The sequence below is a fragment of the Carcharodon carcharias genome, chromosome 3 (assembly GCF_017639515.1).
Source record: "Carcharodon carcharias isolate sCarCar2 chromosome 3, sCarCar2.pri, whole genome shotgun sequence".
Taxonomy (NCBI): Eukaryota; Metazoa; Chordata; class Chondrichthyes; order Lamniformes; family Lamnidae; genus Carcharodon; species Carcharodon carcharias.
Genome location: NC_054469.1, coordinates 26,173,402 through 26,187,611, shown reverse-complemented (window position 1 = coordinate 26,187,611; position 14,210 = coordinate 26,173,402).

Below are 14,210 nucleotides of genomic sequence, written 5' to 3'. Positions count from 1 at the left end.
TTCCTTGGCCCTAAGCTTTGGAAATCCTCTCCAAATCTGTCCTCTCCTGGAAGAGGCTTTTGTTTGATAACATCCTAGTGAGGTGCCTTGGGACATTTAAACGCAGTATCATTGCAAATTGTTGCTGTATGCAATGCTGCTCCTCCTGCTGCATGGTAACCACTAATCCTCCTGCTGCATAATAATCACTTGTCATCCTGCTGCATAGTAATCACTGATCCCCCTGCTGCAGGGAAATCACTGATCCCCCTGCTGCTTGGTAATCACTGTTCCTCCCTCTGCAGGGAAATCATTGACCCTCCTACTGAGTGGTAATCACTGCTCCCCCTGCTGCATGGTTAACTCTGGCCTCCTGCTGCTGCATGGTAATCACTATTCCTCCTGTTGCATGGTAATCTTAATATTCCTGCTGCATCATAAGCACTGCTCTAGCTAGGGCATGGAAATCACTGATCCTCCCGGTGCATGGTAATGGCTTTTCTTCCTGCTGCATGGTAAACAGTATTTCTCCTGCTGCATTGCAATCACTACTCCTCACACTGCATGGTAATCAATGATCCTTCTGCTGCATTGTAATCACTGTTCATCCAGCTGCATTTTACTCACTGATCCTCCTGCTGCATTTTACTCACAGCTCCTCCTGTTGCATGGTAATCACTGCTCCTCCTGCTGCATGGTAATCACTAATACTCCTGCTGCATCATAAGCACTACTCTAGATAGGGCATGGAAATCACTGATCCTCCCGGTGCATAGTAATGGCTTTTCTTCCTGCTGCATGGTAAACAGTACTCCTCCTGCTGCATTGCAATCACTACTCCTCACACGGCATGGTAATCACTGATCCTCCTGCTGCATTTTGCTCACTGATTCTCCTGCTGCATTTTACTCACTGATCTTCCTGCTGCATAGAAATAACTGATCCTCTGTTGCTTGGTAATCACTGGCAATGTGATTCAATGGTGACAAGGTGGTAACACTGGATAACAGCTATTGATAAAATGCTTTTATATTAATAAGTTTCTTTTCCCTCCGAGTTATGCGTGACACAACACTGTATTTTTACCTCTTTATCTCTGTTGACAGAATGTTTCTTCTCTTGCTCTCTCTCTCTCTCTCTCTCTGTCAGAAACACTGCCATCTTTGTGTGGCTTCAGGTGCCACCCAGATTCTTGAGGACATAATTTAGACTGACATGCCAGTGCAACACTAAGGGAGAGCTGCTTTGTCATAAGTGCATCTTGCAGATGAGATATTAAACTGGGGCCTCATCTGCCCTTTCAGGGGAACATAAGCTCTCTGGTCACACTATTTCATAGGAGAACAGGCTATTTTGGTCAATAATTGTTCCTCAACCATTCAAACAAATGATCTCGTTTGGCACTTATAGCTGTTTGTGGGACTTTGTTGTAAGTAAATCGGCATTTTGGCAAATTTCCCAGAACACAGCCTTGACTACACTTCAAAGAAAACACTTCATTGGTTGTAAAGCACTTTGAGATAGCTTGAGATCATGAAAGGCACTATAGAAATGTAAGTCTCTCCTTTTGTTCCTCTTTTGCCCTTTACTACTGTAAGGGCCCAAAGAGAAAGAACAATAGGCCCTATGACTCCAGCTACTGGAGAACATGAACTCAATGTGAGAAATAGATCTATTTCACTGACACTTTGCTGGGATTAAGATGGTTTTAGGGACAATGTGATGGAAGCTTAATGCTCCATCTAATGTGTAGGTTCCCTGATGGACAGAGGTAGAGTTTTTGCCTGTGTGCAGTGTCAGACTGTCTGGCTGTGTGGTTCACACAACTCCCCTTTTATTGGCTTCTGATATTGCCAGTCTTCGGACCCTGGACAAAAATGAAAATTTAGCCTAGAGTGTTTGAAATTTGGCTACAAAAAACATGAACAATGTTCCATTCCCAACCGTTGGCGTGTTTACCTCTACCAAGCTCCTGTATCCTCCCTCTCATAGATGTTTTCAGATCAAACAGCACTCAGTCCCTGGCTAATGGGATTGGGCAATGAGTCACTTTTACTCATGAGTTTCTCCTCTTGCTGTTCAGTGACTTGAAACTGAGAAAAGAAACGGCATGGATTAACTATCATCCACTTCACTCACGGAGCGGAAACACCATAATCTCATGTTAGCACACCACCCTGATATTCTGGGTCAAGATAAAGAACTTCTTATGCTTGGTCACCAGTGAACCCTTTAATAGTTAGATGTTTGTGATATTTATACAAACTACTTTCCAAAATCCAGAATCAGCATGTTTAAACCTTACAACCAGGGGGAAGCTGAGGAGAACCTTTTATGCAGCGAGTTTTTATGATCTAGAACACGCTGCCTTAGAGAGTACCTGAAGCCAATTCAATAGCAAATTTGAAAAGGGAATTGAATATTTACTTGAAAAGGAAGAATTTGCAGGTTTATGAGAAAGAGCAGGATAAGTGGTACTAATTGGATAATTCAACAGGCACTGGAACAACGGGCTGAATAGCCTCCTTCTGAGCTCTAATGATTCCTTGATTATAACATGTATGCAACTTTGAACCTCATTGCCAGTCGCCTAGTGAGATTATGAACAGGTGTAGCCTTATCCTCACTGCACACTGTTACAAGTTGGTCCGATGTAGCACCAGGTGCTTTGCTAATGGAAACAAGTGAATGAAGCAACAGCACATGGCCTGTGTTTGAACAGCCGAATACAGATAAGGCAATTCCATGATGTTCCTGCTTACGTGTTAGAACCAACTTAGGAGCACATAAATGCTTGCAATTCATTGCTGACCATCTGTTTTGTATATTTATAGTATCTGTACTCACCGCTCTCCCCATCCATGTCTAATTCTTCATGAATAATCATGCTTGGAATGGGGCCAAGAAGCCTCAAGATGATCATTACTCTGCGTTATAATGTGCAGCAAGAGAGGTGACTCTGGAATTTATAAATCTATCATGTGCCTGCCAAAAAATGCTTTGACGACACAGAGCTTAATCAATTCTAAATGCATCATGACCTTTGCACATTATTCTGGTCTGCACGGGTGAGCATGAACTCAATTGTGAAAAATGATGCAGAGATAAAATGGCATTGGGACATTGCGATTCAACCACTGACTCTGTTAAAAGCTTGTAGGAGGGGTTTGGGAGAATAATGGCACTACACAGTGACGCCAAGTTTGATCCCAAATTTATACCGTGTTGCCTAATTTCAACTGCAGGAGGGCCACAATTGGCCAACGCCCTCTCAGGGCTGGGGAAAATCATTAATCTTCTGATTAATGTCCAGTCATACCTGTTGGAAAGCACACCAGGTGATGTCCAATAGCTGCTTCCAATTCCTCTTGCAGTCTGCCATCCCTCATGAGGGAGGTGGTGGCACAGTGGTATTGTTACTGGAATAGTACTGGACTAGACCAGGGTAATGCTCTGAGGGCTTGGGTTTGACTCCCACCACAGCAGATAGTGAAATTTGAATTCAATAAAAATCCGGAATTAAAAGTCTGATGAAGACCCCAAAACCACTGCTGATTGTCCTAAAAACCCATCTGGTTCACTAATGTCCTTCAGGGAAGGAAATCTGCCATCCTTACCTGGTCTGGCCTACATGTGACTCCAGACCCATAGCAATGTGCTTGGCTCTTAAATGCCCCCTGAACAAGGGCAATTAGGGATGAGTAATAAATGCTGGCCTAGCCAGTGATGCCCGCATCCCATGAATTAATTTTTAAAAAATGAACTGCTCACCTTCAATGTAAAAATCAATGGCTAACCCATTTGTGCCCTGTCAGTGTCACACCTGAGCTTCCTTAATGCCTTGAAAGAGCAGAACACTCTTTGTCATTTCTGAGAGATAGGCAAACGTTAGGATACATTTCTGTGGTGTTCATGCTACTGTCATGAGTCACAAGTTCAAAACCCACCATGACAACTTGAGAATTTGAATTCAATTACAAAGCAGGTATCAGTCAAAAGGCTTGTTAGATTGTCACGATTAGTCTGCAGCCCTCTAGACCCAATAGGAGCAGTGACCACTGGTGACAATACAGCTGGTTCACAACTCTGAGGAGCTGAGGCAAGTCTGGTGACGAGGGAATGAGGCACTGGAGAGAGTGCAGATTTCTAAGGATGATACCAGAAATGTGTGGCTTTACAAAGCAGGAAAGGATGGACAGGCTGGGTCTCTTATCTCTTGAAAAAAGGAGGCTGGGGAGTGACCTAACAGAGATATATAAAATTCTGAAGAGCTTTGTTTGAGTGGATACAGAGAGAATGTTTCCCCTTGTGGGGAAGATCATAACTAGGGACCAAAAAATGCAATAGGAAATTTAGAAGAAACTTATTTACCCAGAATGGTAAGAACGTGGAACTCACTATCACAGGGAGTGGTTGAAGCAAATAATAATAGCAGTTAAGGGGAAGCTAAAGAAGCAAATGAGGCAGAAGGGAATAGAGGGTTATGGTGATAGCTTTAGATGAGAAAAGATGGGAGGAGGCTTGAGCAGCGCATAAGGGCTAGCATGAACTGGTTGGGCTGAATAGCTTGTTTCTGTGCTTTGTATCCTATGTAAACCTAATCCTATTTAATATCCTTTAAGGAAGAAAACCTACCTTCCTTACCTAGTCTGATCTACATGTGACTACCTACCTCAACATGGTTCACAGAATCACAGAATCGCACAGTGCAGAAGAGGCCCTTCAGCCCATCGAGTCTGCACCGACATGTGAGAAACACCTGACCTACCTACCTAACCCCATTTACCAGCACTTGGCCCATAGCCTTGAATGTTATGATGTGCCAAGTGCTCATCCAGGTACTTTTTAAAGGATGTGAGGCAACCCGCCTCCACCACCCTCCCAGGCAGTGCATTCCAGACTGTCACCACCCTCTGGGTAAAAAAGTTTTTCCTCACATCCCCCCTAAATCTCCTGCCCCTCACCTTGAACTTATGCCCCCTTGTGATTGACCCTTCAACTAAGGGGAACAGCTGCTTCCTATCCACCCTGTCCATGCCCCTCATAATCTTGTACACCTCGATCAGGTCGCCCCTCAGTCTTCTCTGCTCTAATGAAAACAATCCAAGTCTATCCAACCTCTCTTCATAACTTAAATGTTTCATCCCAGGCAACATCCTGGTGAATCTTCACTGCACCCCCTCCAGTGCAATCACATCCTTCCTGTAATATGCCGACCAGAACTCCACACAGTACTCCTGCTGTGGCCTCAATAACGTTCTATACAACTCCAACACTTTTATAATCTATGCCTCGATTGATAAAGGCAAGTGTCACATATGTCTTTTTCACCACCCCATGAACATGCCCCTCTGCCTTCAGAGAACTATGGACACGTACACCAAGGCCCCTTTGTTCATCAGAACTTCCTAGTGCCATGCCGTTCATTGAATACTTCCTTGTCAAATTACTCCTTCCAAAGTGTATTACTCACACTTTTCAGGGTTAAGTTCCATCTGCCACTTATCTGCCCATTTGACTATCCCGTCTATATCTTCCTGTAGCCCAAGACACTCAACCTCACTGTTAACCACCCGGCCAATCTTTGTGCCATCCGTAAACTTACTAATCCTACCCCCCACATAGTCATCTATGTTGTTTATATAAATGACAAATAATAGGGGACCCAGCACGGATCCCTGGGGTACGCCACTGGACACTGGCTTCCAGTCACTAAAGCATCTTTCTGTCATCACCCTCTACCTCCTACAACTAAGCCAATTTTGAATCCACCTTATCAAATTACCCTGTATCCCATGTGTATTTGCCTTCTTTATAAGTCTCCCATGTGGGACCCTGTCAAAGGCTTTGCTGAAATCCATATTAACTACATCAACTGCACTACCCTCATCTACACACCTGGTCACCTCCTCAAAAAATTCAATCAAATTTGTTAGGCATGACCTCCCTCTGACAAAGCCATGCTGACTATCCCTGATCAAACCTTGCCCCTCCAAGTGGAGATAGATACTCTCCTTCAGAACTTTCTCCAATAGTTTCCCTACCACTGACGTGAGACTCACTGGCCTGTAGTTCCCTGGCTTCTCTCTACAACCCTTCTTAAATAGTGGAACCACATTAGCTGTTCTCCAGTCCTCTGGCATCTCCACCATGGCCAGACAAGAATTAAAAATTTGGGTCAGAGCCCCTGCGATCTCCTCCCTTGCCTCCCTCAGCAGTCTGGGACACAAATCATCTGGACCTGGAGATTTGTTCACTTTTAAACCTGCCAACACCTCCAGTACCTTGTCACTCCCTGTGTCAATTTGCTCCAGAACCTCGCAGTCTCTCTCCCTGGGATCGATACCTTCATCCTCATTCTCTTGGGTGAAGATGGATGTGAAGTATTCATTCAACACTCTAGTGATGTCCTCTGGCTCCGCCCATAGATTACCCCCTTGGTCCCTTATGGGCCCTACTCTTTCCCTGATTATCCTCTTCCCATTGATATACTTAGAGAATATCTTGGGATTTTCCCTACTTTTACCAGCCAGAGCTTTCTCATATCCCCTTTTTGCTCTCCTAATTACTTTCTTAAGCTCCACCCTGCACTTTCTGTACTCCACTAATGCATCTGCTGATTTGCTTCCCTTTTACCCCCTAAGAGCCTCTCTTTTCCTTCTCAACGCAACCTGAATATCTCTGGTCATCCATGGTTCTCTGGGCTTGTTACTCCTTCCTATCACCCTAGAGGGAACATGTTGAGCCTGTACCCTCCCCATTTTATTTTTGAATGCCCCCCACTGTTCCTGTGTAGATTTCCCCACAAGTAACTGTACCCAGTCTACCTTGGCCAGATCCTGCCTTATTTTACTAAAATCCACTCTCCCCAAATCCAAAACATTTTTTTGTAACTTGTTGATTTCTTTGTCCCTAACAAACTTAACCTGTACCATGTTGTGATCACTATCACTAAAATGCTCCCCCAGCATCACCTCAGCTACCTGTCTTCATTCCCCAGAATTAGGTCCAGCAATACACCATCCCTTGTTGGACCCTCTACATACTGACCTGTTCTCCTGTACATATTTCAATAAATCCACTCCATCCAAGCCTATGTCTATCCCAATTAATGTTGGGAAAGTTGAAATCACCTCATATAATTACCCTATAGTTATTGTTTTTACACACCTCCACAAATTGTGCATATATTTGCTCCTCAATTTCCCACTGACTATCTGGGGGTCTATAATAAACACCTAACAATGTGGCTGCCCTTTTTTTTATTCCTAAGCTCTATCCACAAAGCTTCATTCGATACCTCCTCCAAGATATCATCTCTCCTTACTGCAGTAACTGACTCCTTAACTAATAATGCAATGCCTCCTCCTCTTTTACCCCCTTCCCTGTCACACCTGAAGATTCTATATCCCGGAATGTTGAGCTGCCAATCCTGCCCTTCCCTCAACCACATCTCAGTGATGGATACTATATCCCAATTCCATGTGTGAATCCTCACACTTCACTCATCCGTCTTACCTGTAATACTCCTGGCATTAAAGTGGATGCCATCCAGCCTTGCCTTACTCCCTTGAAGCTTAATGCAGCTGTACTCCCTCTGACTTGATTGTTTTACTGTATTATGAGGTGTCCCTATTCTGCTAACATTCTGTGTCCCCTCCCCCTGCCGAATTAGTTTAAACTCCTCCCAACAGCACGAGCAAACCCGCCAGCAAGGATGTTAGTCCCACTCTGGTTCAGATGTAGACCATCCAACTCGTACAGGTCCCACCTTCCCCAGAAAGGGTCCCAGTGATCCAGGAATCTAAAACCCTCCCTCCTGCACCAACCCTTAAGCCATGTATTCATCTGCGCTATTCTCCTATTCCTGAGCTCGCTAGCATGAGTCACTGGGAGTAATCCGGAGATTACAACCCGGAGTTGACACCCAACTGTCCCTCTGAAGTAGCCTAGTTTTTAACTGTAAATCAATTGGAGGGCATTAACTCACATTTCACTTGAGCATACATATGGAGACTTTATACTCAAACTGTGGTGTAGTTGAAACAAAAACAAAAAATGCTGGAAAAACTCAGCAGGTCTGACAGCATCTGTGGAGGGAAAGACAGGGTTAATATTTCGAGTCTGTATGACTCTTCTTCAGTCATACAGACTCGAAACATGAACTCTGCCTTTCTCTCCACAGATGCTGTCAGACCTGCTGAGTTTATCCAGCACTTTTTGTTTTTGTTTCAGATTTCCAGCATCCGCAGTATTTTGCCTTTATTGTGGTGCGGTTGAGTTAGGGATCTAATAATCCAGGGACTATTGTATTGCTTGTAATGTTTCACTCTAAATAAATATAAGACTAAGTAAAGATTGGCTCCAGTATCAAAGTTCAGCAACTTGCTTTCTGGAATAGAACACTGGTAAAACATTCTGTTGTTTAGGGTAATTAGGAATGGGGGAATAAATGCTGGCCTAGCCAGCAATGCCCACATCCTAAGAATGAATTTAAAAACGTATTTTTTTACAATTAACTTCTTAACCCCTTGGCCCCTGCTACATAGTAGCTCCTCTTGGAGGAAGACAGGAGCATTTAGGAGTTGGAATGATCTGAAAATACGATTCCATCTGGTTAACTGAAAAACAGATGATTTTAAAAAACCCATGGCATACTAACCCCGCTTAGCATTGTGTTTGTAGACCTTGTAATAGCTAAATGCACATTCATTGGATCACATAGATATGTCGAACTGCCCAATGTTTATGATTAAGTGTCCATGCCATCTTTTATGTTACGAACTGCAAATATTGGTAAATATTCTGCTCCCACTGTATGATTGGCATTGGTCGGGGAGGCAGTGCTGTAGTGGTATTGCCATCAGACTAATAATCCAGGGACTCAGGGTAATGTTCTGAGGACCTGGGTTCGAATCTCCATCATGGTAGATCAATAAAACATCTGGAATTACAAGTCTAATGATGACCATGAAACCATTGTCGATTGTTGCAAAAACCCATCTGGTTCACTACTGTCCTTTACAGAAGGGAATCTGCTGCCCTTACCTGGTCTGTGACTCCAGACCCACGGTGATGTGGTTGACTCTTAAATGCCCTCTGAAATGGTCCAGCAAGCTACTCAGTTCTTAAGGGCAATTAGGGGTGGGCACTAAATGTTGGCTTAGCCAGCTATGTCCCCAACCCATTAATGAATATTTAAAAAATCACATCGCCTCATTGCCAGAAGGCAGTAGCTATTGTTGAAAACAAAACAAAAACAGAATTATTATTATAGTAGCTGTTGTTGACCTGATAAGATGTTTACTGATAAAAACTGTTTGAGCCCTTGTGTCATCAAGACTATCAGGATGATACAGAATAATTAACACAAGCAACATTTCAAGCAACTCCTCCCTGTCTAGGCCTAATAATTAGATAAAACACCTCAGGAAGTTTCAAAGCAACCAGTCAATTAATTTTAATTGTCATGACTATTGCAATGTAAACAAACACAGCAGGGAACTTGCACACACACACCAGGGTCCACCAGCAGCATAAGAGATCGTTGATCAGTTGAACTTTTTTATCTCTCCCTTTTTACTGTTCTAATGAAAGATCATCAGCCTGACAGATTGGGCCAGAGTTTATGAGGAGTAGTAATCACAGTCGGATTACTCCTCTGCTCCTTTTATCCTACCTTAGTCAGGAGCTACGCCTTCCTTGCCTGACCTTCCGACTCAGGTCAGGTGAGAAAGGGGCAGTGCAGCAGGTTTCCAAGGCCTTCAGTCAAGGGCAGTTGAGTCAGATGAAAGGAAGCCATGCCCTCTTTTTAGGGTACTAGCTGCCGTAAAACAGGTAAGTCTAAAGGTCTCAGCCACATTGAGATGCCAGGGAGAAGGTAATCATGTTGGATAGGGTGGAGTGGGGTGGGTAGGTGTAGAGGGGTTTTTGGGTGTTTGCTGGTGGGGAGGGTTGGGTGGTTGGGTAGGGTGGGTGGACAGTGAGAGCATAAGGTGGGTTGGGGGGATTGGGGTAGGGTCAGGTGGTCAGTTGGGGGTTGGGGCGTTGTCAGGAGGGTAGTCGAGGGAAGGGGTGTAGTCAGGTAGTTGGGAGGATAGTCGGGGTTGGGGGGTTAGTCAGTAGGTCAGGAGGGTAGTTGGGGGTGGAGGTAATTGGGGTCTCAGAAAGGTAGTTGGGATGTGGGGCTAGTCCATGTGTGGCGAGGGGGATATCAGGGGGTGGGTGGGTAGTCAGAAGTGGTGAAGGAAGTAAATCCTTAAGATAGTTGATGGTGCCATGCTTCTTGAATGTTCTTGGAGCTGCACTCTTCCAGGTAAGCGAAGAGTATTCCATCACACTCCTGACTTGTGCCTTGTAGATGGCGGACATTCCCTGGGGAGTCAAGGGTAGAGATACTTGGCACAAAATCCCAAGTTTCTGATCATCTCTTGTTGCTATAGTATTAATATGGTTCAGTTTCTGGTTACTGGTAATTCCCAGGATGTTGATATGTTCAGGGTTGCTGGGTTCAGAAATGATAAATTCTGGGAGATGGTTAGATTCTCTCTTGTTGGAGATGGTCATTGCCTGGCACTTGTGTGCATGAATGTTACTTGTCACTTATCAGCCCAAGCTTGAATTTTGCTCAGGTCTTGCTGCATATGGACACAGACTGCTTCAGTATCTGACGATAAAAACAAAAAACTGCGGATGCTGGAAATCCAAAACAAAAACAGAATTACCTGGAAAAACTCAGCAGGTCTGGCAGCATCGGCGGAGAAGAAAAGAGTTGATGTTTCGAGTCCTCATGACCCTTCGACAGACTTGAAACGTCAACTCTTTTCTTCTCCGCCGATGCTGCCAGACCTGCTGAGTTTTTCCAGGTAATTGTGTTTCAGTATCTGAGGAGTTGTGAATAATACAGAACACTGTGCAATCACCAGCCAACACCTGCACTTCTGACCTCATGTTGGAGTGAAGGTCCTTATGAAGCAGCTGAAGATATACACTGAGGGACTCCTGCATTGATGTCCTGGGGTTGAGGTGATTGGCCTGCAACAATTACAACTATCTTCTAGATATGACTCCAACCAATGGAGAGTTTCCCCCGATTCCCACTGCCTTCAATTTGCAAGAGTTCCTTCATGTCCCACTCAGTTAAATGTCACCTTGATGTCAAGGGCAGTCACTCTCACCTCGCTCCTGGAATTCCATTCTTTTGTCCATGTTTGGACCAAGGCTGTGATGGGGTCTGAAGCTGTGTGTCCCCGAGGGAACCCAAACTGAATATCAGTGAGCATGTTATTGCTGTGTTACTTGTTAGCTCTGTCACTGACACCTTCCATACTTTGCTGATGAGAGTAGACTGATGGGGGGATAATTGGCTGGGTTGGATTTGTCCTGCTTTTTGTGGACAGGACATACCTGGGCAATCTTCCACATTGTTGGCTAGGTGCCAGTGTTGTAGCTGTACTGGAACACAGTTTCAAATGCTTCAGCCTTATCTTTTGCACTGATGTGCTGGGCTCCTCCTGTTTCGTCATACGTTCGGGTCGAGACTGCCTTCTTTGGGGTTTGTCTATTCTCCTAAAGTAAGTTTGTCTATTCTCCTAAAGAAACTGTAGTTTCTTAAAGCCATTACACTTTATTTACAGCTGCTATATACATATTGAGATCTCTGCATGAGGTTGGAACTCCTGTTCCCTCCAGATCACTGTTACTTAATCATGTGATGTTACATCATCATTACGTCAGCAACGTGTGCTTCTGATGTTAACCCTGTACTCTGCATCCACCCCCCCTACAAATCTTTATTCCAACTATATACATACTACTACATCTCCCCCATGATCTCAGACTTCACAGGGTTAGTCTCTGAGGTGCCTTGCCAAATCTCCCTGATCTTGTTCTGATCTGTTTCTGAGGTTGAGGATATTCTGCACTCTCCCTTCTGCTGATATGAGTGTCCTTCTCCTGGGGGCTGTAGATCTTTATCTTGTTTCTTCTTCTTTATCTCCAGCAGGATCTGAATCGTTAGTCCAAGTTTCTATTGGCCTTCTTTCCAAGGATATTTAGGCGCTATGGTTTACCTTCATAGTTCCCTGGTCTGTATGATCTTGGATGTTGAGCTTTGTCAAATATTATACCTTCTTTCTCTTGGTCTCATATCTATAATCTCTCTCCAGGCTTTAGCACTGATAAATCACATACTCTGTGCCTGCGGTTAAAGTCACGAGCATGTTTGTTTCTCCATTCTTCCTCATGTTATTTCACCCTCTCATGGTTGTTGGAGGTGACATTAGGCTTTAGTTTCTGTAGCAGAGCTGGAAGTTGTGTTCTCAATCTCCTTCCCATTAACAACTCTGATGGTGCGAAACCATTTTGTAGTGGTGAGGTTCTTTAACTCAGAAGAACTAAGCTAAATTAAGATCTTCACTCTTCTGCATCAAGTCTTTGATGGTCTGTAAACATTTCTCAGCTTCTTCAGTTGCCTGCAGATAAGGAGGTGAGCTGGTTAGATGAATGAACCCATATTCCTTTACAAAATTTTGAAATAATTCATAGAAAATGGCAGTCCATTGTCTGACACCACAATATCTGGAATGCTATGTGTTGCATAAAATTCTTTCAGTGACTGACTGACTGCTTCCGCCATGTGTTTTAAAAATTTCATTTATTCATGGGAAGTAGGCTTCATTGGCTGGGCCAGCAGTTAGGAGGCCTTGTTGAATTCCTTCTTGGAGATACCATCTTGGAGATGGTACACACTACTGCTACTGTGCGCGATGGTAGAGGGAGTGAATGTTTGTGGATGTGGTGCCAATCAAGCGGGCTGCTTTGTTCTGGATGGCATCAAGCTTCTTGAGTGTTGTGGGAGCTGCACTCATCCAGGCAAGTGGGGAGTATTCCATCACTCTCCGGACTTGTGCCTTGCAGATGGTGGACAGGCTTTGGGGAGTCCAGCACTGAGTTACTTGTCACAGGATTCCTAGCCTCTGACCTGCTTTTGTAGTCAAAGTATTTATATATATATATATATATATTTATTCACAGGATGTGGGCTTTGCAGGCGAGATCAACATTTATTACCCATCCCTAGTTGCCCTTGAGAAGGTGGTGGTGAGCTGCCTTCTTGAACCTATGGCTAGTCCAGTTCAGTTTCTGGTCAATGGTAAGCTCCAGGATGTTGATAGTGGGGGAATTCAGTGATGGTAATGCCATTGAACATGAAGGGGCAATGATTGGCTTCTCTCCTGTTGGAGATGGTCATTGTCTGACACTTGTGTGGTGCGAATGTTACTTGCCACTTGTCAGCCCAAGCCTGGATATTGTCCAGGTCTTGCTGCATTTGGACATGGACTGCTTCAGTATCTGAAGAGTTGCAAATGTTGCTGAACATTGTGCAATCAACAGCGAACATCCTCACTTCTGATCTTATGATGGAAGAAAGGTGTTACTTCCCTTAAACGTGATGCTGTGCAATCTGTTCACTTCAATCTATCATGAATAGTAATCAATGACAATAAGGAATATTTTTCCTTTAAAATCAAATAAATCCATTCCCAGGTACTCCCACAGCCTTGATGGAAAAGTGATAGTTGTTCTTTTTCCTTTTCACTGTTCATTGCACATGCAAGATAATTGGAAATCATTTCTTCTATAGGACAAGTAATGCCTGGCCACCAGATTGATTGATGGGCTCTTGCTTGATATTTTGCTATCCCTAAGTGTCCTTGGTGAAATCTTTGAAGAATATCAAGCCGTAGTGTTCTTGGAATGACTATTCTGTCTCTAAAAACTAAGAAATCATCAATGATTGTGAGGTACTTTCTTTGTTCAAATTACTGCCATAGTACTGGTTTGTTCAGAATATAGTCTGGCCATCCATCCAGACAGTATTTCCTTATCTGAATGCATTTATCATCTTGCTGCTGTGCTTGTTTTATCTACTGCAATTTCTTTCTAGTAGGTGGTGGTAGGTGTTGAGTAATGAGAGGTGTATATACTTCCACCTCCTTGATGAAATGCAAATCCTCTAGATTGGTTCCTTCAACTGGTATCCTCGATATTTTAGCTGCTGTCCTTTGGTACTCCCCTTAAACGTACTCTGTTATGGAATCATGTCTCACTAATCTTAACCTGAACTGTTGGATTCTAGGCGGCATCTTCGCAATCTCTTTCATGTTCAGAAGAGTGACTAGTGACTTATGGTGCATTTCAATTTTGAACTGCAATCGCATCATGTAGTC